Raw genomic sequence first — 20,405 nt, 5'->3', positions numbered from 1 at the left:
CAGGGACACTTTGTTGTGCATGGAGCAGTTTCCAGCTCTCAGGGACATTTGGGATAATCCTGTGAGGTTGGGATAATCCTTTGTGACACCATCTTTGTCATGGATACCTCAGAGCAAGCACTGAAATTCAGGATTCACACTTTCCAGGGATAAAATGTTGCTGTTTCCATGTGAGTTCAGGTGTCCAGGGGCAAGATCTGCTCCATCTCCCACAGCTTCCAGCTATTTCTCCATAATTTCTGCCTTTGTGGCTCTTTCAACGGGATTTTAGGACTCTCAGCAAGTTTGAAGGTCAGGGAGCACCAAGCAGCTCCAAAGCCATTGTGTGGATAAGGGATTCTCCTGGATAAACACACCTGGAGAACAAAAATGTGGATTTCTGCTCAGCTCTGGCTGGGCCTGATCCATCAGGATCCCCCTCCCTTCAACTGGGCACACTGGGATGTGCTCCCTTCCCACATTCCTGGAGCCTTCCCTGCCTTTGGTGACCCTTCTCATCATCTCATGGAACTACTGAGGTTGGAAAAGACCTTCAGGATCACCAGGGACAAGAGTTCACCTCTAAACCAAGTCCTCAAGAGTCACTTTGAGCAATTCCAGGGATGGGGACTCCAGCACTTCCCTGGGCAGGTTCTCCACAGGAATCATCTCTGGAGGGGCTGTTTTCTGGGAATGGGCAGGTTCTCCACAGGAATCACCTTTGGAGAGGTGGTTTTCTCCCAGTGCCTCCCAGTTCTCCCTGCAGCTTCAGCCCCTCCTGCTGAGCCCCTGCCAGGCTATCCCGGGAGCAGGAGTCTGGGGATAACCTGCCAATTAACAGCTCCTAATTGAAGATCATATTCCAGACATTCCTCCTCAGGCTGGCTGGAAGGGATGGCTCTGATCAGGAGCTCGGGGCAACCCAAATGTCTCCATGTGCTGCCAAGCAGGGGAATTTCTTGGTATTTAGGAAAATCCTCATTTTCCCAGGGTGGGGAAAAGCAGATGATAATTCCTAGGCTGGTTATATTTCCTCTGAAATCCTGTTCCTCGAGGTTTCTCCAAGTGTCGTTCTGAGGTGGAAGATGAGGCTGGGTCCATGCTGGATTTTCCAGTACCTCACTGAGAACAGGGAATCCCAATATTCTGTGAGAGCAAATTCCAAGCTGTGCTGAGCTGGGCCTTCCTGCCAGCTCCAGCTGTGCTTCCACAGGAGCTGGGAATGCTGGAATGCCCTGGCAGGAATATCTGATTTTCCATCCAGTGTGGGGTCAGCACCAAATTCTCCCTCCTGGCTGAGATTTTGAGCCCATCTCATATTTTTATTCCATTTTCCTGCTGCCAGGCTGGGATGCTGGGGCTCTCTGCTTCCAAAGTGAAGCCTTCTCCTTAAGATTCCAATAAAAAGCAGATTCCAGGTTAGAATTCCCTCAAAAAGGGCAGGGGGGTGTATGGAATTGTGTAGGAGAGCAGCTCGTGGAGTTGTTGTGGTGCCCCAGAGCTGGGAGCTGAGGCAGAAGCTCCACAAACCCCTCAGATCTGGCTGATTCCAGGGAAAGGAGCACGAAGGAACCATTTGGGAGGGGACAAGGACTTGGATCAAAGTGGGGAGGAGGCTCCTGCTGGTGGCTCTGCCTGCTGGGTGTGCGGGATCTGCCTCACCCAGGGATGGTCCCCTGAAGGCCTGGTGGCACCAGGAGCCTTTCCAAGCCCACAGCTCCAACACTCAGAGGCGTCAGACGTGGCCTGGGGTGACCCTCTGCTCCCTGGCACTGCCCAGAGCCTCCTGCTGGCTGCAAATCTGCTGGGGCTGCCGGCAAATTATCCAGACATCAGCACTTGGAGGAGAAATTAATTTCCCTGCAGGAGTAAATTCCAAATCCGAGCCCAGCTCCCCATGGCAGTCTGAAATATGGTGACAAGTCTGAAACACAGTGACAATGACAATCCCCCGTGCCCTGCAGGGAGGGAGCAGCATCGCCCTGGATCTGCCAGCGGTCCTGCAGGCAGGGAAGTCACAACAGGCAGAGGAAAGAGATTCCACAGAAGGTTTTAAAGTTATCCCAGAGGGCTGGAAGTCCTCAGGATCCCTGATCTTTCCCTCTGCACTCCAGGCACAGCCACAGAAGTGCAGACAGGGGAATGGGTCACAGGTGCGTGGGTGAGAAGCGAAATGTTTTTCATAAATCTGAGATCATCTAATTAGGAGCATCTGAGAGAAGAACAAATGTCTTGCTGTTAGGGAAGAGGAAAAACTGAACTCTGAAGTCTTAGACCAGGCTTAAAATAGTGTGGAGGGTTTAGGACAGAGGAAACAGGAGCAGAGAGTGAAGGAAGGGACCTGAACCCAGCAAAGAAATGGAATAAAATGTAATGGGACTTCACCAGCAGAAGATTAAGTGAGATAAAGCTGCTCTCTCCTTTCTGGCAGGAGATAACAGATGCCTTTATTTATTTATTTTTGGAAAGAGAAGGGAAATGCCGAAGATTTCATCTCCCTGAATTCCAGCACTTGGCATGGCACCGTGCAAAGCTTCCCTGTGCCTGTGGAGCAGCTGGGCCCAGGCAGGTGAGGCAGGCCCAGGTTTTGGGCAGACACCAGAGCCAGCTCCCCAGCCTGAGCCCGAGGGCAGCTCCAGGGCAGCAAAAAGAGCCCCAAAATTAGGAAAAACCTCTTGGTTTTCTTTTCCCAAAGGAAAATCTGTTGGTTTTCTTTCCCCAAAGGAAAACCTGTTGGCTTTCTCAGCTTTTACAGAGATGGGGCAACTTCGCTTCCTCTCAATGGGTGCACCATTTTGCTGGTTTTCTTTTACAAAACAACTAAAAAATGTTTTTAAAAAATTGATTCCATTATCAGTCTCAATAAATAATAAAACACAAAAAAATACATCTCAACACCATTTCATCAGAAATCAACTTGTTTCCCAGTTACAATACCTTATAAATGTTTTTCAACTTATTAATTTTTACCACACAATACTACTATTAATTCTAACACTAGTCACTTATATTTTTCCCACATAATCTTACTATAATACATCTTTCACAATTCTAATTCTCTAAAATGTACAACCTTTTTAAAAAACTATATTTTAAAACTTATTAAAACTTATTTCTAATTCAATTTCTCTCTCAACAATATAATCTCTATTCTATAACCTTCTTAAGTCAACGCTCCTTAGCATTTATATAGGAAAAGATACAAAATACAAATATATAAAATATATTTTAAAATATATAAATTATATAATATATAACAATATAAATAAAATTATATTCTATAGACAATAGTATAATTTATATAATTATAATAATTTTATTATAATATAGAAATAGAACAATATAATTTCTATAATTTTATAGAACATAAATTTTCATATATAATTATGTATTTAAGTATTAAATATATATTTTTATATTTTTATCTTTCTATATAATATATAGACTTTATATAATTATATTTTATTATAATATTATTTCCATTTTATATAGAATAATTTTGTAAATTTTATATATAAATATATAGACTATGCATAAATATACAAAACTGTATAAACTTTCTATCAAGTTCTAAGAATCCTTTACAAATCCATTTCCCACAGAACAAATGTGGGAAGGGGCGGCACTGAGGTGCCATTCCCAGCTCGATGGGTGGGAAAGGCACTTCCCAAGTGTTTCCTGCCCTTTGCCAGCTCAGGGTAGGAGCAGGAGCATCCTCAGGAACCAGAGCTCCTGCAAGTTTCTCCTAAGACTGGGGGCAGAGAGGAGCACACCATCCCTCCAGGAATTCTTGCAACCCAGCCAGGAAAAGCCATGAAAATCCCTTTGAGGGGGCCCTGAAAACTCCTGGAAGGAGAGGAGCACCTGCTCCCCGTGCCTGCAGCTGGCAGGGATTGTCACCCATGCCACCCCCTCAGTGCCACCCCCTCAGTGCCACCCCGGTGCTCTGTGCTCAGCCTCCCGCGGGGATGAACATCCCTGCAGCTCCCTGAGCCTGGGAAGGAAATGGATCCTGCTCCACTCTGAGAGGGGCAACGATTTGCCAGGGATTTGTAAGGGGTTTTCTGTGAAATCTTTCTGTGGAGAGAAAGAGGAAGGCTCGGAGAGCAGAAACATGGTCCTGTCCTAATGGGATCATTTATTAGTAAGGACAGTCAAATTAAAACCAGAGAAAAGACAAAATAACATTCCCTGGCAGCTCAGAAACGCTGCTGCCATTGTGGGGCCATGAAGCTGTTGGGACAGGGATTTCTCCCATCCCAGCATCCCTCTGATTCCTGCAGAGCAATTCCTGGGCAGTGCTGAGGCCTGGGATCCTCCTGACAGAGCCTGGCACTCCTGAATGCTCTGCAAGCATTTCTGGGGCCATGAAGCTGTTGGGACAGGGATTTCTCCCATCCCGGCATCCCTCTGATTCCTGCAGAGCAATTCCTGGGCAGTGCTGAGGCCTGGGATCCTCCTGACAGAGCCTGGCACTCCTGAATGCTCTGCAAGCATTTCTGGCAGCCCACCTGCTCCTGCTCTCCTGGATAAGGCCTGGGATGGTGCCAGGGTGCTGATGGCACCGTGGGCCTCAGAGCCAGGCTTGCTGCTTGTTGTCACTCTCCATGCCCTGCAGGGGAGTTGATTTTCTCGCAGTCTGAGAGAGCTTTGGATCCAGCTGAGTTCAGGGGCAGAAAAAAACAGGCTGTCACCTCCTCCACTGCGAATGTCCCTGGTTTGGTGACAACCGAGGACCTTGTGTGCCTCTCTGCTTTCTTCTTTCCCAGCCCTGGGAGCCGTGAGGGATTGCAGGTGTGAGAAACGACTGCTCACTTTTGAAATTTCAGAGGTTTATTAAACCTTAACAAAAATTGCAACAAAGGACTGAATAAGGAAAACTTTTCAGCACTGGGATCCCTCACGACTACCAGCCGTGTGCTTATCTTCAAAATGGATGCTCCCCCCTTTTATACCTCTAGCCCCTCCTAAAGTGTTGTCAGCCAACTCCTTCCTTGCTGTCCAGGGCTGGAGATCACTTTCTTACACTTTGGTTGGAGGTCAGGTGTTGCCATAGTAATGAGCCAACCCTCCCAAATGCCCCAAGTACCCAGGCCATCCCATGGTAGTGCAAGGGGAGGGAATATTACAGTAACAGAATTATACACCTACAAAACTTCTCTTAACATACACAAAATGTTCACCCCTTAACTGTGAGAGCCACTACCTCAGTACTCATCTGTAACCCAGGCACAGCCTGGATCCTGCAGCCAGCACAGCCCCAAACACTGCCCTGCCCATCCCAGAGTCACTGAGACTGGAAAAGAGCTCCAGGATCATCAAATCCAGCCTGTGCCCACCTTGTCACCATCCCCCAGTGCCATGTCCTGTCCTTCCTTGGCCACATTCAGGGATGGGGACTCCAAACCTCCCTGGGCAGCCAATGTGCTGGGAGCCAGCCCAGGGGGATTAACTCCAGAAATGCCCCCAGCCTGGAGTGCGATCACAGGGGACACAGGGAAAGCTGCTGAAGGGGTGGCACAGGGAGGTGGCACTCTGGGCAAAGCCAGGCTGCTGTGTCCCCACCACCGGCAGGACCCTGCAGAGCTTGGGATGGTCCCTGTCCTCAGACTGGGACTCTCTGGTGGCTGCCCCATGTCCTGTTTGGGTTTTCTGCTGCCTGAACTGGGGACAGCTCAAAGGACTCTGCATGAGCCTCACTGAGCTGCAGCCACAGGAAAGTGTCCTGATGTCCTTGTGCCCTGCTGCCCTTGTGCCCTGCTGTCCTTGTGTCCTGCTGTCCTTGTGTCCCACTGTCCTTGTGCCCTGCTGCCCTTGTGTCCTGCTGTCCTTGTGTCCTGCGGTCCTTGTGTCCTGCGGTCCTTGTCCCCTGCCAGCTGTCCTGGGCCAGCTCTTATCACCTGGTAAGGTGCTGTCACAGGGCCCTGGTGACAGGACAAGCCTGCTTTGCCATTGTCCATCAAAGCCTGCCTGCCTGGCTCTCCCTGGCACGCCGGGGAATGGAGCAGGGCTGCAGGGACACGAGGTTTGCCCTTTGTGGAGCAGCGAGCTGTGAGCCGGAGCAGCCTTCTCCTCCTGGGGAACTTCCAGGTTCAGTGTCACGGGACTGCCGAGATGCCTTAATGAGTCAGCCGCAAAGGTAATTAATTGCTAATGACCAGGGAAGCTGAGCAAAGGCTCTGCAGGTCGCTGGTCTGCTGGAATTCCCTCACTGCCCCCGAGGTATTTCGCAGGAGCCCTCTGGATCTGGGAACGTGCTCAGCTCTCTCCTGAATCACTCCCAGGAGTCTTGGGGAAGGAACAGCAACCTTCGGGAAGGGCAACAGGCAGAGGGATGCTGCAGCTGGGGAAAGCCGTGGTGTGAGAAATGCTGCTCACTTCAAAAAATGTAAAAGGTTTATTAAACCTTATCAAAAATACAACAGAAGAGTGAATAGAGAAAATATCACAGTGCTGGGAGCAGAGGATTTCCCCCACCATGTGCTCACCCACACAATGGAGGTTTCACCTTTTAACCCTTTAGCCCCCCCAAAGTTCTGTCCATGGACTCCTCCTTCCCTGCCCAGTGCTGGAGATCCCTGCCTGACACCTTGATTGGGGGTCAGGGGCTGCCACAGTAACGAGCGACCCTCCCAAATGCCCCAAACCCAGGGCACCCTGATAACAACACAAGGGGGGTAAAACACAACTATAAACCTGTAAAACTTCTCCTAACATATATACAGGATATTTGCCTTTTAACTGTGAGTCAGCCATGGCATTACTCATCTGTCACACGTGGCACCACTTCCCATCCTGCATCCTCCTGCACCAACTCCCCAGCTGTGCTTGGGGACAGTTTGGTGGAGTTTTCCTCTCCTGGCTTCCAGCAAGGCCTCCAGGGATGCTGCCCCTCTCCTGGAGTGGCTGGATCAGGGCAGGATGCTCCTGTGGCTGAGGGAGCCGTGTGAGGGGCGGCTGAGGGTGCCTGGGGATAGAGGGCAGAGCTCCCAGGGCTGCAGCTCCTCCTGAGGGACAGAGCAGGGACAGCTCTGAGATCTCCTGAGGGACAGGGACAGCACCCAGGGAGTGGTGGGGCTGGGACAAAGCATGGCCAGGCTGGATTTTGGGAGAAGTTTCTGCCCTCAGAGGGTGCTGGCACTGCCCAGGCTCCCCAGGGAATGGGCATGACCCCAAGGCTGCCAGAGCTGCAGGAGCCTTTGGACAGCAGGGATGCACAGGGGGATTGTTGGGGGGTCTGGGCAGGGCCAGGGGTTTCTGGGGGTCCCTTCCAACCAGGATCTTCTGAGATTCTCTGACCATGCTGTCCCAGGAGCTCCCCATGACCCCTGGATGCTGTGCTGCTTCCCTGGGCACCCTCAGCAGTTCATCTCCTTTATCCAATCCAAACTTTGCCTCGCACTTGTGCCACTTGCCCTGGGCTTTCTGCCTCTGCTCTTGGGACACACCAGGAATTTCTGGCTGTGTTTGAAAGTTTTCTGCTCTCTGCTGACCCTCATCCATCTGTCCAGGAAGGCGGGTCCCAGAGCAGAGCTGATCTGGGTCACACTTATCAGAGGAACCCTGGGGTTCAGCTCCAGAGAAAAGGAACTTTGGGGCTCAGTAGTGTCCCTGGCAGAGGTGACACCCATGGGTCACCTCTCCTGGCATTGGGGGCTTTGCCCAGTCTGCTCCCAGCATGGTGAGAGCTGTCCTGGCATGGCAGATGGCAGGAGAGGGGACAGAGCTGTGGGCAGCTGTAGGGAATGTCCCTGGGCTCAGAGCTGGCACCCACAGGCAGGACTGAAGCTGAGCAGGGGCAGAACCAGAGCTCAGCCTGGCAGGGACTGCCCAGAGCTGGTGTCCTCCTCACAAGGACACTGGCACAGGGTGCCCAGAGCAGCTGTGGCTGCCCCTGGATCCCTGGCAATGCCCAAGGCCAGGCTGGACAGGGCTTGGAGCAGCCTGGGATGGTGGAAGGTGTCGCTGCCATGGCAGGGGTGGCACTGGATGGAATTTAAGGTCCTTTCTAATCCAAAGCACCCTGGAATTCCCTGACCCTTTTCCCTGCAGGCAGGACCAAGCCAGAGGAAGGTTTGATTTATTTTGTTGTGCCACCCTGCAAGGAGCCCCTGCAAGGTGGGCAACTGCCCCTTCCTGGGCTGTGCCAGGGTGGCCCAGCCTGGAGAGGGGATGCCTGGGGAGGCACCCAAAGCCTGCAAGTTCCTCCAGGGAAGGGCTTCAGGCTGGCTGTGAGCAGCCCAGGGCAGGAGCACACACTGGGAGAAGGCACAGGGAAGGGTTTTGTTTGTGCCAGACCGTGCAACTTCTGGGTCCCTCTGCTCCCAGCCTGGCACCTGTCTTCTGATGTGCAGCTGAAGTGCAGCTTCTGAGTTCAGAATTCCCTCAGGCATGGATTTATTCCCATGCCAGGGGGCAGTGGAACAGCTGAAGGTGGGTGACCCTTCCAGGAGTCTCTGGAGCAGATGGCAGAGCTGTGCCAGGAGAGCTGATGGACACAGGAATTTTCCTGGAGCTCCGTGTGTCACTATAGGACACGAAACAACACGATGCGGATTCAGCTGCTCTTTCCAAGGTGAAAAGGGAAGTTTATTTTCTGATTCCAACATTTATAGATTTCCAAAAGTGACAGTGGATTGGAGGGTGAAAGTGCCACCTCTCCAATGACACTGGACAAACCAACAGTCCGTCAAATTTCTCTTCCTCCATAAAAGAATGCAAAACAATCAGTTATTTACATAAAGTGTGTAAAAAAGTTCATTACAAGAATGTAAACATCAGAAAGCTTCAAAAAATCTTAAAAAATCAAAACAACACCATGATCACACCTCTTACTTTCCAGCAAAACCCCACAGCTCTGCATCCCTCTCTGTGCTTGCAAGACTTGGAATAAGCAGCTTTTTCCAGAGGGGCCACTGCTGGTTTTTTCCTGGTCACTTGAGTCCAGGGCAGTGCTGCTTTTCCTGAGAAGATCTCCTGTCCTGCTGCTCTTAAAAAAATCCCTCATCCACCACCTGAGTGTGGGGACCCTCTCCTTGGCCCCGTGTGGTGCAAGAGGAATCCTGTGGGATGTGGGAGCTTTCCACAGGGATCAAACCTTGCCTGGCTGGGGGAGCTGTGGATGGTGCTGTGCACTCTGGAGCTGCCATTTCCTTCACCCCACAGCGAAAGCAGAGATGACCAATCCTCCCCCGCTCCGTTCCCGATGCAGGAAAAGCCTCTCCGATATTAATAAGAATCTAATTTTCCATTTATTGTTCCATGAATTAATTACATCGCGAGTAGAGTTACCTTTTACACAGCCATTAAACTTCAGGAAGGCCTCTTTATACCACTCCATGGATAATTTAATTAGCATACTAATGTCTTATTAGCTATAAACCCAAAGCTGGTTTAGAATCACTTAAATCCAAACTCCAAAGCTTTCAGCCACCCCCCAACCCCTCAGCGTGGATGTGGGCAGAGCACGGCAGCGAGCACAGATCCTGGGAAGAGTTTTCCAGGTGTTTTGCCCAGCTGGCACTAATGGGATGCAGCACAGCCTGCCCGGCATCCCCAGGGTGAGATGCCAGAGAAGAGCCCCCAGCTCCACTCCTAATCCTCATTTCATTCCCTTTTAGGTCTCCTTGGAATTTGCATTAATTGGGCGAGGCTGGAAGAGCCATGCTAATCCATTAGGGATGGACAATTAAAGCCACCCAGGGGATGTGGGAGCCGGGCAGGAGCAGCTGTGCTGCTTTGAGGGGTCTCATCCCCATCCCGGGGTGCAGCTTGGTGCCACCTCCTCCATGGGACACCCCAGAGCTCAGGGTGGGGTGGATCCCCCCCAGACAAGCAGGAGCAGAGGGCGTTTGTCCCCTTGGGGGGTGCTGTCCCCTCTGTCCCTCACATCAGGAGCTTCGGGATTAAACCACTGCAGCTCCCGTGTTGTTCCTGCCCTGAGATTTGTGCAGGGAGCCAGGATCCTGTCACCACCTTTCCACGATCCCAGACATCCCACTCGCACTGGGATCAGGCCTGGCCCCTCTGAACCCTTTAAATGTCTCAGTTTCTGTGTGAAATCCTGTTCAAACTGACCCCTTGTGTGATCCAGCTCCTGAGTGGAACTTTTCCTTCCCTTTGCCCACATCTTCTGAGCTAATAAATAGCTTAATTTGGAGGTTGGATAATTTGGAGGTTGGAAAATTGACTCAGAGGCAAAGTTTAACTAAATTGAAGAGCAAGACTTCTGCTCGAGTGTAATAATCTGAAAATAATTGATTAATTTGCATGATCCTTCGTAATTGCTTCAATTTACACCCAAGAGGCCACTGTCATCAATAGATGAATAAGACATAATTTTTTAAGTCCCAATAATGCACGGAATGGAATTTGGGAGATTCGCTCATTGCACAGCTCCAGCTCAGCCCCGCTCCCAGCACACTGTGGGATGAATTGGGCTGGAATTGGATTCACTCATTAAGGATGTAATTACATTCATTATCCTTAGCAAAGAGGAGGCTCCAGCCCTGCCATGGTGACTCCAACCTTGGGGTGGAGAGATTCCAGTGGGACAAGGATGGCAGCAAGAGTCCAAAATAGAGATTAAATCCCAAAATTTGGCCTGGATGCTCTTTGAGGATGGCAGGGCAGAGCACATCCTGCAAGGTGCTCAACCCCCAGCTCAGCTTTAATTGCAATTAATGAGATTCCAGCAGGAATCTGTTCCAAAGGGGCTCGACCTGGTGTGGGTGGGAGCAGAGCGAGGCACGGATGAAGGCAGGTAAGGAGCAGAGCTCAGGAAGGTGTTTGGGCCACACAATGGCCCTTCAAAAACTGCAAATCCAACCTTCACAAGGTCAAGGAACAGAAAATAAAGCATGAAAGAGGGGAAACAGGAAGCCAGCAAGGAATAGCAAGGAATGGAAACAAACAATGGATAATTCAAGTCTGGCAGGAACAGGAAAGGCTGCAAAGGAGCCAGGCAGGTCTGCTGGCTCCCTGGGAGTTAAAAGGGAACAATTAAGGAAGATGAGGACACAGCTGAGAAGTGAAATGATTTCATTTCATAAGTTCTCACCTCAGGGGATGTTGGGAAAAATCTGCTCCTGACTTGCTCCTTGCTGGTAATAAAGGTGAGTTGCTATAAAGGATTAAGGGATCAAATGAAGAGGTGCTGGTGAAAATAGGGAGTTTAAAGAATATTGAGTACCTGGGCCTGCATGGGACATTCAGGGCTTGAGGAAACTTAATAATGCAGAGGCTGAGCTGCTGGCTGAGCTGCAAGTGTTCATCCTGCTGGAAAAGCTGCAGTGGGATCAGAGGGTGGGAGGGCAGCAGCAATCCCCGTGTCTGTGCACAGAGACACTGGAAATCCAGGAAGTGCTGCCTGGACAGCCTTGGGAGGTACCAGATGTGGGAAGTGTGATCAGAATTGTAGGAGGGTGAAGCACCTGCTGGCTGTGATCCACCCTTGGGATGCTGAGGGAACACGTTGGATTGCTCCTTACCAACTCCTTCCATTCCATTTCATAGAATCCCAGAATGGTTTGGGCGGAAAGGACCTTAAATCCTTACAGTGCCACCCCTGCCATGGCAGGGACACCTTCCACTATCCCAGGCTGCTCCAACTGGCCTTGGACACTTCCGTCCATCCATCCATCCATCCATCCATCCATCCATCCATCCATCCATCCATCCATCCATCCATCCATCCAGCCATCCATCCAGCCATCCAGCCATCCACAGCTTCTCTGGGCACCCTGAGACCTCTCCATCCTCACAGAGAAGAATTCCTTTCCAATATCCCATCCAAAATCCTCCTCTTTCACCCTAAATCCCTTCCTCTTTGTCCTGTCACTCCAGGCCCTTGTGACAACCCTTTGCTGGGCTTCAGGCTGATGGAGATCAGGTGGCAGCAGCCCAGGAGCTGCCTCAGTTTTGCACCTCCTGCCTGGTGCTCTTGTGGAAATCTCCCCAGAGGAGACAGCAGAGCAGCTAAAGTGGATAGAAAAGGTACTGAGGCAGAAAAAAGATTCACATTGGAGGCAGTGTGTGATCAACCCTCTGTGCTCCTCTCTTATGGTGCAGAACAGAATTATTTCATTCCCCTCAAAGCTGCTCCCTAAATCCAGCTTGTTGTGCCTCCAATTATAATTTTTTTCCACCCTGACCCCAAGAAAAGTAGGATGGGGTCAGGACAGGGTGTTCCTGGATTACCCCACAACTGTAGGATCTTCCCCAAAGGTCTCTTCCCCAGAGGAAGCCCAGACACTCCCAGCTGGGGAGACACCCCAGGTTCCAGGTGATTCCCCCCCCGGACACATCTTTCCAGCTTGGGACTCTTGCCCACAGCACTGACACCACTGAGTCTGGGGCTGAGACCTTTGAGGAGCTCAAAGGAAGCTTCTTTGGTGATCACAGCCCTTATTTCAGAGGTCCTGCACAGTTTTTGTTGCCAGGAGAGTTTTTTGCCTCAGAGGCACCCCTCAGCTGCAGCCTGGCTCTGCTTTAGATAATGATTTCCAGGAGAAACCTTGGTATAAAATCCCAGCCCTAAAATAAATTATATTTTCCAAGCCCTGGGCATCCCCTGCTGTCCTTTGCACTCAGTTTCATGTGGAGTTTTCCAGGCTGAGGGCACTGCTGTTATCTCCAGCACAGTGTGGAACTGCAGGCACAGGGCTTGGGACACCCTGCCAGTGATTTGTGGGCTGAAAATGCCACCGAGGCATGAGGAGGGCTGGAGCACTTGGGTGACTTTTAAAAATCCCTGTTCAGCTCCTCTGGTATTTAGAGGAGAGATAAATTTGGCTCCTGTTGTGCTGGCCGAGGCAGGGAAGGGAGATGGCTTGGGAGTCATAAAGCCTCTGTCCTGCAAAGACCTTGGAGCTGCTGCTGATCCCACACCTGAGGAGCAAACAGGCTGCCTGACCTTCCTGCCTCTGCTTCCTTTAGGATTTCTGGCCATGAGGTTAAAAAGAAAAAAAATCAGTTGGAAAAAGAAATATATTTGTGGCTCTGCACAGGTCCCATCTTTGGGAAGAATCATCCAGGGTGGTCTGCTGTGCACCACTCAACCCTTTGGGTTATTTCTGGGGGAGAAATGGGCACTGGACAGCTGAGGTGTTCTGTATTGGGCTTGTATTTCAAAACTGGAATCCCAGAATTTGGGATGAATCTCAGAGTTTGGGTTGGAAAGGGATCTGTGAAGTTGTTTTGTTCCACCCCCTGCCATGGCAGGGACACCTCCCACCATCCCAGGCTGCTCCAAGCCCTGTCCAGCCTGGCCCTGGACACTTCCAGAGATCCAGGCGCAGCCACAGCTTCTCTGGGCACCCTGAATTCCTTCCCAGCCAAGAATTCTTTTCTAGGATCTGTCAGACATTGCAGTGCCCCTGGGTAATTTTCCCCATTCCTGGATTTTCCTTGCTAAATGCAGAGTTTATAATATTTCTATCCTAGTGCTTAACTGGGGCCCATAAATACTGGATGGAAAGCACTTCCAGAATCCCTGGGATGCTGGGAAAAGCCTGAGAAAAGATGTTCCAGCAGCCAGGAACATCTGCAAGCTGACAGCCTGTGAGTTTATCTGGGCAGAGCTGCATCCATGTAGTGATTCCAATTTAATTTCCATGTTTTCCTGAGAAGAAGAAAAACGTCCTGTGTTTCCTGGGTGACTGGAGGAGCTTGGCTGTGCCAGGCAGCTCTGATCTCCCCCTGCAAGATTTCCTTGGTGGCAGACAGGCTGGCTATGCAGGGAAAGGTCTGGGGAAAGGATGTTTTGTAGGGATGTGGGGTTTCATCACATTCTGCTCACCTTTGATAGAAATCACACAATTGAGGTTTGAGGTCTCAGCCAGCTCCAAACAAGAGCCATTCCCAAACCCCTCTCCACCCCCAGACAGCCCCAAATCTCTGCCCTGCCCTCCTGGAGAAGCTCAGCTCTGTTCTGGTGGCACAGGGGGAATTGAAATTTTAGGGATGCTGCAGGAGAAGGATGGAGCTGGATCCAAGGACAAGGAGCAGGTGGAGTGAGCAGCAATGCAGAGGGAGAGGCTGTGAAATTCCAGCAGTCCCTGATGAGCTCCAAACCCTCCTGTCAATCCTGACATCCAGCCTGTGCCTGCCTCCAGAAATTCCACGTGGATTGCCAAAGTTTTCACCCTCCCAGGAGCCTTCCAGCTTCCAGCTGTCCCCTCCACAGCAGGGAGCTGCTTCCCTTCAGAGCCGAGTGAAGAGTGGAAGGCAGGAGAGAGGAAAAAAATCATGAATATTAATTTGAATTCGAGTGAATTTCAATTAGGCCGCGTTCGGGCTCCACAAATATTTGAGCAGCGCTATTGCAAACAGGGGGGGAAAGCAGATCTGTAACTTTAACACACAAATATTCACAAAAGATCAATTCTGAGCCCCCTGCTCGCCATTCATGCAAGCTTCACTCCAACACCACTCCTGCTTCCAGGCTCTGCTCTGGGGGAGGAGGCAGTAAATGGAACAAATATTCCCATTTTATGGATGCTGGGAGTGTGGGTGTTGAATGATGAGCTGGGAATGCTGAGGCAGGTGAGATGCACTGGTTTCCTGCCAGCCTCAGCAGGGCAAGGCCACGGGGTAGGACTGGGATGGATCCAACAGGAATGGAGCCCAAGGCAGCAGGAAACAGCTCCCAGGAACGCTGGGTCATGGAGAGCCAGGAATGCCCAGTACATCCCAGCATGGAGAATCCCAGGTCACTGATTTCAGCTCATGGAGCATTGGGATCATCCCAGGATCATGGAGTGGTTTGGGCTGGAAGGGAAATTAAAGCACATCCCATTCCACCCCTGCCATGGCAGGGACACCTCCCACTGTCCCAGGCTGCTCCAAGCCCCATCCAGCCTGGCCTTGGGCACTGCCAGGGATCCAGGGGCAGCCACAGCTGCTCTGGGCACCCTGTGCCAGGGCCTGCCCACCCTGCCAGAGAACAATTCCTAATTCCCAATATCCCATCCAGCCCTGCCCTCTGGCACTGGGAGCCATTCCCTGTGTCCTCTCCCTCCATCCCTTGTCAATTGTCTCTCTCCATGTTTCCTGGGGCTCCTTCAGGCCCTGCAAGGCCACACTGAGGTCACCCCAAAGCTTCCCCTCTCCAGGTGAACATTCCCAGCTGTGCCAGCCTTTCCTTACAGAATACAGGCAGGTCCAGGTGATTTTTCTCTCCAGTTCCACACTTCCCTGGCTGCAGGTTCCATGGCAAATATCCAGGCAGGGGAAGGTTGGTGTCACCCTGTGAGGAGCAGGCTTTGGGCAGGACTCAGGGATGGGGAAATCCTGCCCTGAGCAATGTGAGCATTCCCTCAATAATGGGACTTATTTTGGGAACCTCACCCCTGCCACAGGTGGGCTGGGAGGCCTCCCACTGCACAGGGGTTGGAATTTGGCAGGATTTCAGAAGAAAAAGGGTCTTGTGCTACTCCTTGGAGGTGGAGAGGTGGGGACAGGGAAAAGCCACCCAAGCCCTGATCTGTGCTGCACTGTGGGCTGTCCCAGCCCACCAGGAGGTGAGCAAACCATAAATTTTATAAATCTACTCTACAAAGCTTGTCTGGCTTCCAGATGTTTCCCCTGCCCAGGGATTGTGGCAGCTGGATTTACCTGCAATGTGGGAAATCCTTTCCTTGGGGATCTGGCCCTGTCTACAGAGAGGGCAGCACATTTTCCCTGACTTTAAAGGCTTCTGCTGTGCCCCACTCAACCCTTCAGGTTATTTTTAGGGCAGAAAGGGTCTCACAGCTGGGTTCTTTTTTCCTGGGTTTGATATTTCAGTGCATCAGGTGGGTCACACCTAACACTCAATTGCTGGAAAAAGAGACCAGAGGAGCTGCTTGAGTGCAAACAACTCAAATAGAAAAACTCCCCCTCAGAAATCCCCCTATGTGTCCTTCACCTCCCTCTTTTCCCTGGGAATAAGTGCTTTTTCTGTCCCCTGGTCAAGCCTTTGGGACAAGGGACATTCAGAGCAGAGGCAGCTGCTCCCGCAGATTCCCATTGTGAGGCTGGAGAACTGATGGATTGTTCCCTTCCTTGAGAACCTGAGGTTGTTTCTGCCTTTTCACGGCAGAAAGGAACAATAACAACAGCAAATAAAGAGAGGAGAATGGTGAGAAATTAAATCTATACAACAAATGATTAATAGGCATTTCCTGAGGCAAACAATCACCCTGCTGGGCTCTGGGGGGGTTTGGGGACTGCTGATGCCTTCGCTGAGTCCTTAAATAAAATAAAGAATGGGCATGGGGGGAGACTCCGTGAAGGGACGACCATTAAAGCCCGGTCTAACAGAGCCAGGACTAACAGAGGATGTGAAAAACTGAGGCATTTCGGGCAAAGGGCTTCACACTTCCAAAGGTTGTCCTCATGCTGCAATTTTCCACCTAAGAACAAATCCCTGCATCCTCCTCCCTCTTCTCCTCTCCTTTCCCAGCAGTTCTCGGGGTGGATTCTGTCATTCCTGTCACCGACTGATGCTGCCCGAGGAGCTCATTTCCATCCCCCCCAGCAGACTCCCCCAAAAAATCCACGCAGTAAGTCAAAGGAATTAAATCTGAAGCTGCCTGTTGAAGGATAATGAATGTGAAAGACTGGTCTCTGGTAAAACTCTCTTCTTTCAAATTCAGACATTGGGGCAGCGCTATCTCTGAGGGGAAGTACACAAAAAGCTGCAATCAAAATGACCTCTCCAAAACATAAAGAGGGCTTAATAGGATTGCTCTGAATTCCAAAGGGGTGCTGCACGGCCGGCACGAGTGGGCCTTGCAGTGGGGCATTTATAATCTGCAATTCCATTAAGCAATTTTAATATAGTCTTTGAGGGTGGAAAGTGGTCGTTAATAAAAGTTTAAATTAAAGCCTGCTCGCTGTCGGATTAGATCATTAAAATTTCAGGGTCCTGGCAGCAGCTGGGCCCAGCAGCACAGACAGAGCTAAACCCACATTGTCAGGAGCAGGGAAGAATTCCAAAGCAAACAGGGAGAAAAGGAATAAAACAATTTGATACATGTGAATTATGATTTGATATCATGCCTAATGAAGAGAAAAATGTAATCATATTTCATCAGCGTTCAGAGTAATTAGTGAGTGTGAACAGCGGGGATGGGACACAGAGGGAGAATTTCCTCACGGACAGCAGGGCCAGAGCAGCTCCTAAACCAGTGAGGATCCTTCCCACGGGGCAGGGAAAGGGGGGAATTTCCTCTTGAAATCCACGGGTGGGACTGGGCTGAAAATTCCCAGAGCCCTCCATGAGTTTTCTTGGCAAAAAAGCAGGTTGGATTTCCAGAAATGGTTATTTCCTGGGGATCTGGGCTGCAGCAGGAGAAACACTGCCCCTGGAAATACCATCTCAAAAGATTGAAAGATCACTCTGGAAGGAGGTCCTGGAAACCAGGATGGATAGCTGAACATGCATCACTGGAGGCTGTGCAGCAAGTATTTCGGAGGACAAATATATAGGATATTTATATTTAAAGGAAACTTGTAATGTATTTATATATATTTATAGATATTTATAGGAAACCTGTTGTTTCGCCTTAAATTTTGCATCTCATGCAAGTCTAAAGAGAACTGGGCTTTTTCTGCTGTGCCTGATCCTGAAAAAACCCCAAATATATTTTCCCCCAAAGGTGTCACAGACAGGGGCTGCCCAGAGCAGCTGTGGCTGCCCCTGGATCCTGGAAGTGCCCAAGGCCAGGCTGGACACTGGGGCTTGGAGCAGGCTGGGATGGTGGGAGGTGTCCCTGCCATGGCAGAGGGTGGGATGAGATGGGATTTGGGGTCTTTTCCAACCCAGCCCGACCCAGGAAGGAGAGAGAAAGAGAGAGGAGGGAAGGAAATGTCAGAAGGAAAGGAGGAAGGAAGGAAGGAAGGAAGGAAGGAAGGAAGGAAGGAAGGAAGGAAGGAAGGAAGGAAGGAAGGAAGGAAGGAAGGAAGGAAGGAAGGAAGGAAGGAAGGAAGGAAGGAAGGAAGGAAGGAAGGAAGGAAGGAAGGAAGGAAGGAAGGAAGGAAGGAAGGAAGGAAGGAAGGAAGGAAGGAAGGAAGGAAGGAAGGAAGGAAGGAAGGAAGGAAGGAAGGAAGGAAGGAAGGAAGGAAGGAAGGAAGGAAGGAAGGAAGGAAGGAAGGAAGGAAGGAAGGAAGGAAGGAAGGAAGGAAGGAAGGAAGGAAGGAAGGAAGGAAGGAAGGAAGGAAGGAAGGAAGGAAGGAAGGAAGGAAGGAAGGAAGGAAGGAAGGAAGGAAGGAAGGAAGGAAGGAAGGAAGGAAGGAAGGAAGGAAGGAAGGAAGGAAGGAAGGAAGGAAGGAAGGAAGGAAGGAAGGAAATTACTCCCATGAAGTCATTCAGGAGTGTCATGGGAATTTTCCCTTGAGGTGTACACTGGGACTTCCACCTGCTGGGACAGGGAGTGGACAAAGGGCTCAGGACAGGGATGTTTGGAGGGATGGAGCCATGTCTATGTGAGCTATGCAGCTTTAGAAAAGCAGTTCTGCACCTCCGTTGTCAGCCTGATAAAGATTAAATGAAACGAGTCCCATGAAGTAATTTTGATGTGCCATGGGAATTAGTCCTTGAGGGAGGCACTGGGGTTTGCAGCAGCTGGGACAGGGAGGGGACAGAGCACGGGGTGGGGGGCAGGCAGTGATGTTCAGAGGGCTGGAGCTCCAGGGATCCAAGAAAAGCCCGCTCAGGTTCCCAGCAGCAGCACATCCATGCCTCGAACAGCTCCCAGCCCTTCCCAGGAATTGCTTGTGAACACATTTGCCTGCCCATGAATTATTCATCGCCCTAAATGATTGGGCAGATGATTTGTGCAGCACTCCCGGCCCGCGGGGAGGGTTTTGCTTGTACAAAGAGCCGTGCTGGAGGTGTCCGACTGGGGCACACGCAGCTCTACATGAGCACTTGTGACATTTTCCCTTCCTCCCAGCTTTTAAGTAAACAAAGTGTGGCTGCCTGAAAGTCTTCCCGGTGTCAGTGTGAATCTGGGCCCGGATGGAGAATGAATCCTGCTCTTTAGTCCGTGGAAAAACATCCTTTTGATGTGGAGCCTCGCTGGTGAGCGTTGCCTTCACACAAAATCTTCTTTCTTCTCTGAGCAGGCTCCTCGAGGCAATGTGAGGGTTAGGTATTTCCCTCTGATGGATCATCCCCAGTTGTGTCTCCCCGGAAAATAAAAATGAAGAAGAAAGGAAGAGATTGAACAGCGTGTCCTGGAGAGCAAGGCAGAGGGGAAATGGGCTGTACCTCGGCACTCAGAAGGAAAGGGACCCTTTGGAATTCAGCAGGATTGGCAGCAGGACGCCCCAGAGATGGGGCAGCAGAGGTGGCCTCTCATCGTGCATCCTCTCAGTGCTGTGCAGTTATTTCATCTCCTCCTCCGAGTTTTGGTCTTCTGTAGCACATTGATTTGAATAATTTGGTCTTTTGTTTGAATAATTCCAGTCTTTAGATTAAAAAAAAAATATTAATTTTTATCTCTTTGCCTTCTGCACAGGAGAACAGTGAAGGTTTCCTGGGCCTCCTCAGCCTCTCTCACATGGGATCAGGCTGGGAACGGCAGCATTTTGGGGGAGCTTCTGCTTTGCTTTGGATGGGAAATGCAGAAGAGCCTTTGAGCTGCATCCCTGGGCCTGAAGATGCCTCCAGAAGGTGGATTTATAACATGGGTTGGGTTGAAAAGGACCTTAAAACCCACCCAGTGCCACCCCCTGCCATGGCAGGGACACCTCCCACTGTCCCAGGCTGCTCCAGCCCTGTCCAGCCTGGCCTTGGGCACTGCCAGGGATCCAGGGGCAGGCACAGCTGCTCTGGGCACCCTGTGCCAGGGCCTGCCCACCCTCCCAGGGAACAATTCCTAATTCCCAATATCCCATCCATCCCTGCCCTCTAGCAGTGGGAGCCATTCCCTGTGTCCTGTCCCTCCATCCCTTGTCCCAGTCCCTCTCCAGCTCTCCTGGAGCCCCATTAAACTCTGGAAGGTCTTAAAGGTTCTGCTTCACCATTCTCAAGCTGCTTCCCTGTGCTTTGATTCCTTATCACAATGCCAGAAAGGGGAAATCACCAATTCCCATTTTCTGTCCCCAAACATCAGCATAAACCTCTATGGCCCATCCAAGCTGCATAACCTCAGGCTGTTCAATTTTTTAACATCCCTGTGTCATTCTGTTCCTGTTTTTCTTTTCCTGCTGTGCCCTTTATGAGATACAGGATGAGCCACACACCCAGGACTCAAAATACAGATGGGTCATGGATGTCCCTGCTGGCTCTGGAGACAATTCCTGCCCTGTTCTCTCTGTTCCAAGTGGGCCCAAGCATCCTCCTGGATTTGTGAGCAGGCATCTTGGTTTGAAAAGACAAGTGTCTGCTAAGGAAGGCAGGAGCCTCCCCTGAAATGGAAAATGTAAACCCCCTCCCT

At 50.7% G+C, this 20,405-nt stretch overlaps 1 long non-coding RNA gene across 1 annotated transcript; it reads left to right on the top strand.

Annotated features, from left to right (window-relative positions):
- Positions 1–10,878: 10,878 nt before the first annotated feature.
- On the top strand, positions 10,879–19,402 carry LOC135280436 (uncharacterized). Its single transcript, XR_010347383.1, has 3 exons — positions 10,879–11,093; positions 16,424–16,523; positions 19,090–19,402. It is a non-coding gene; the product is annotated as an uncharacterized LOC135280436 (long non-coding RNA).
- Positions 19,403–20,405: the final 1,003 nt, after the last annotated feature.

The sequence above is a fragment of the Passer domesticus genome, chromosome 13 (genome assembly GCF_036417665.1).
Source record: "Passer domesticus isolate bPasDom1 chromosome 13, bPasDom1.hap1, whole genome shotgun sequence".
Lineage (NCBI taxonomy): Eukaryota > Metazoa > Chordata > Aves > Passeriformes > Passeridae > Passer > Passer domesticus.
This window is presented reverse-complemented; position numbering and strand designations above follow the sequence as displayed.